General features: G+C 40.4%; 1 non-coding gene across 1 annotated transcript; it reads right to left on the reverse strand.

Moving 5' to 3' along the window:
• Positions 1 to 3,426: 3,426 nt before the first annotated feature.
• Trnat-ugu (transfer RNA threonine (anticodon UGU)) lies at positions 3,427 to 3,500 on the reverse strand. The gene has a single exon. It is a non-coding gene; the product is annotated as a tRNA-Thr (tRNA).
• Between the last annotated feature and the right edge of the window lie 1,147 nt (positions 3,501 to 4,647).

Consider the following 4,647-nt stretch of genomic DNA (forward strand, 5'->3'; position numbering starts at 1 on the left):
GACCTACCCATGCGTTAGGTTCATATTGGCCTTCCTAATACTTAAATCTATATTCGATGTTAACAATGACGCCGGTGGATAGACTATATGAAATTACCGATCGTCGATAAAGTCGCGAATATAACCGACATGCTATTGGGCCCTTCGCAGGGAAAGGGTTTTCGCCGCAAAAAGCGGGAAACTGGAATCCAGCAAATGAGTAAAAAATACATATTCGGTGACAAAAAATTAGTGTACGTACACAACAATAGACTGGGATTTCTGTATTACATAAAGCAGTTTTTGTAATTGTATCTTGCAGCTTTAGTTATTTTTAATTAAAAGAGATTTTAAAAGGACAGAAAGAGCGTTTTGGTCTACGCTACACATCGTTCTGTTAGTATAGTCTTGACTTCGTAATCACTTTCGTGGACTTCTGCAACTCTCAATCAAAATATCCAACCTAATCGAGACAATACGCTACGATACAGCCGACATCATGACAAGAGAATGGGCTACATCGAACTCGAAGTAATTTTATATAGATAAGGATCTCAATGACCTGTGTACGTCTAATATAAAAGATCTCCTAACCATTCTCCTCAAATAGATCGCCATCTTCACTTGACCTTTAACTGAAACTGTTTCAGAATTAAAGACTGAATTCAAAGAAAATTTTGCTTCCAGTCACAAAACAAGAAAAATAAAAATAATAAAAGTGAGAATGTGAAACAGGTTAGCAATAACCACAAACAGGAGATTCTACAGAAAATCAAAGTGAGAAAGGAAATTATTAATATTATCGACCGTTTAGGAACTCTATGCTACGAAAGGGATGAAACCACATATAGAATAACTGGTGGAAAAGTTAGTGTGTTTTAAGATTAAATCCAAACAACAGTTAGAGAAAAATATATCGAAGCTAGGCCTATATTACGAAAAATTGCTAAATCTCGAGGCAAATTGTGTCCTCCAGTATTTGATGAAGTGTTTGTGCCCCTAGCACGGATAAAAACAGGATCTACAGCATCAACAGAAACTTCGGATATGTGTTTCATATTTCATCCAAGCCTACAGTCTATAAATACTAAAACAAAATACCACTACAGGGAAACTACCTACGAAGAAGTTCTTGGTAAAACTATGTAGCTGTAGTTGCCTTGGACTAACGACGTGTGATTATCAATGTAACCTGTACAGACTGTACGCTTTCCAAAGCTGTTATCCATGAAAAAGCTAAACGACGTTTCGTGAACAAAACACAATTTAAGAGCTTGGCCTTACGAACATTGCAGACGCCGTCTATGCAACACGCGTCACACTTCAAAGAGTTTACCAATACATTGCATTGTTTACTATCGACCACGGATCAAGCAACGTAAAAAGCACTGCGTCTACTGAGATCATGATTCAGAGTTAAAAAAAAAAAAAAAAAAAAAAAAAAAGAAACTAATAAGTCGCCTACATATTATAGTTGCTGCCGAAAGAGGAGAATCACTATTTTCCCACAAACGGAAATATAGTTAAAATTACGCTTCTAATTCGGCTAGTTTCGGCGGTTACTAAAATTTGTAGTGAAAGTTACATAGGGAACTCTCCCGTCCCCCCACCAGAAACGTAGTTTTCGTCGCTGTTGTGCGACTTTTGTACACAGCCAGAGAAAGTGTGTTAAACATGGCGCGGACGGAAACACTAGGCTACGCTACAGGGAAATCTGCTTACACAACGTTTACTCGGCATTAATAATCGTTGGCGTAAACATCTCTCAATCAAATTACCCCCTTCCAACCTAACTTAGATCTCGGGCTACACTGCCCATAGGCCTGTCATCACAACCAAAATTTCAATGTGTGGGGGATATCCTGTACTTCTCGCTAATCTCTCTCTAGGCAAAAATGTCAGTTATTGTAGATTGGTGGCAGTCTCAACTACAAGATTTACTAATGATAAACACTATTGAGGCGGCTCGTAATTTTAGAATAGTTCTCTTCGTCTTACTTGGCATAAATTGTTCGCTGGCGTCCCAGCAGCTAGCTCCTTCAGTGTCTGCTTCTGCCATCGCACCACGCCAGTCTGTTTTTATCCTAGCAGACAGAACGCACCGCACATCCGACAACTTCGGAACCACTCAACTGGCCAGTTAGCAACTGAGCCGAACACTGTTTACACCGTCAAAGGAAAACTATGCAAAGATGTACACTCGAATGGCACGACTGAGTAGTACACACACACATACACACACACACAAACAGTAATATCTGTAGAATGTCCATCGACACGCGCAGAACGAAATTCTTCTCCGAAAAAAATCTCGTGACTATATTCCGGCGTTACGGCCAGGTTCTCATTCAAATGAGCAAAAAATGTTATATATTTTTTTTGAGACAGAGAAAATACACTTGAAGGATCTGTTTGGGAGTTACGAGTGATCATACTATGAGCTTTATTTTAGATTTTCAGTAAAAAAAATGGCGCCCGCAATTATGATTTGATCACGCGGACTGCGTGCAGTGTGGCCTCTCAGATGTTACCTGAAATCAAAAATGGATGACATCAGTTGATACTAAATTACTTCTCTGAAATTGAAAATGGAAAACATCAGTCGATATTACATAAAATTTATGGGAGCGCATACCTAACCGCAATGAAACAACCGTAAATTTAACGATACGGTACTAATTCGAACTCTGAGTTAAATTTTTTGGGTGGTTTATTTCACTCCTTATGCCTTCACAAAAATTACTTAATATTAATCAGTGTCATATATTATAGGTATAAGCTCCTAAGAAAAGTGTTTACTTTTCTGGGTCAGAGGTAGAAGTTAAGAGATTGAACCATTTTTAGTTAATGCTGCATGCCGTTCTGAGAAAATTGTTTCTCAAAAAAAAAAAAAAAAAAAAAAGTTCAACGTCTAGGGAAACCTTTTAGTTATATTATTACTTCGATTTGCATGAACTGAGGGTTACATGTATATTTTTAATGTCGCTGAACACGAATCTGCAGTAAGATTTTCAATATTCAAAACGGCTAATGCAATACGGAGAGCACAGGATTATGCTTTGTCCAATTTTTACCAAAAATGCATTTTCGTTATTTACGTTTAGTGTGCAATCCAAGGAGCACTTTTCAACCCTTCCTTTGGCTGGAATTGTTCCTAGATAGCAACTCCCTGTTCTTCTTGGCAGGAAAAGCCGATCTGTCTAACCTGGATATGCAGCACTCGTTATTCGTCAGTGTTATCGGCGAGTATGTTTGCAGTATGAATCATTTTGTGCACGTGCGTCACGGGACGAGCTTTGATCTACATCTATATGGATACTCTGCAAATCACATTTAAGTGCCTGGCAAAGGGTTCTTCGAATCCCCTTCACAATTGATAGTTAATTGAAACCCTCAGCTGCCGACAGGTGTTGTTGATATACTTCGATGGGGACAGCTGAAAATGTGTGCCCCGACCGGGACTCGAACCCGGGATCTCCTGCTTACATGGCAGACGCTCTATCCATTTGAGCCACCGAGGACACAGATGAATACCGCGACTGCAGGTATTTATCCCTTACACGCTTCCCGTGAGACTCACATTTCCAACCGGCCACAATCCACAAACGTAATGTATGTAATAGGTGTTTGCCCATCCACTCAATACCGGCCCACACTAAGGTGACGATTCCCGTAAGATTTCGGGCAATCTGTGCGCATTCGCACAGACGAAGGTCAATGGCTGGGTAACGTTTAACCATATATATGAAGATAGTAACTGTTCTCGAAAGAACAGGCGCCACTGACGACCGGGCAGCTTCTCTAGAATACATGATAGACCGGCCTATGTGGCCGAGCGGTTCTAGGCGCTTCAGTCGGGAGCCGTGCGACCGCTACGGTCGCAGGTTCAAATCCTGCCTCGACTATGGATGTGTGTGATGTCCTTAGGTTAGTTAGGTTTAAGTCGTTCTAAGTTCTAGAGGACTGATGACCTCAATTGTTAAGTCCCATAGTGTTCAGAGCCATTTGAACCATCAGTCCCTGTGCTTACACACTACTTACATTAACTTATGCTAAGGACAACAAACACACACAACGATGCCCAAGGGAGGACTCGAACCTCCAACGGGGGGAGCCGCGCGAACCGTGACAAGGCGTTTGAGACATGGCGGATACCCCGCGCGGCTCATGGCAGTCGTGACACTGCTTCAAACAATGGGCTGTAGAAATTTTTTTAAGCACGGATTAAAAAAAAAACCTTTCCGTTCCAAGAGTCTGGACAAGTACACCTTAAAAAAAATGCAACTACAAAGAAATTGAATTTTCGAACTTTTTGGATGAGAACCTGTCCCTATGGAACACCGTTGATAAAATGTTACAGGGATTATGTACTCAGGTTTCACATGTGGATTAACAATTCCTAATCGAGGAATTTGCATCTCCCACCTTGGAATTCTCAGTACAGAATTTTTATCCATTACGAGATTCTCAGCCACTTGCAAAAGTGATTTCCCGTGATTCTGCAAAACTTTTCCGTTAGCCAATCGTAGCAACTATAATATTTGGTTCCTGGTGCATGACATGTCTCTTAACTTAAAGTGACCAACTCATTTGCATGAAGAGCTAACTTATCATCCGCTTCTTTACTTGCGTAGACCGTTTATGGTCTTCAAAGATTTTTTTTTCTTT

The sequence above is a fragment of the Schistocerca gregaria genome, unplaced genomic scaffold (genome assembly GCF_023897955.1).
Source record: "Schistocerca gregaria isolate iqSchGreg1 unplaced genomic scaffold, iqSchGreg1.2 ptg000662l, whole genome shotgun sequence".
NCBI lineage: Eukaryota > Metazoa > Arthropoda > Insecta > Orthoptera > Acrididae > Schistocerca > Schistocerca gregaria.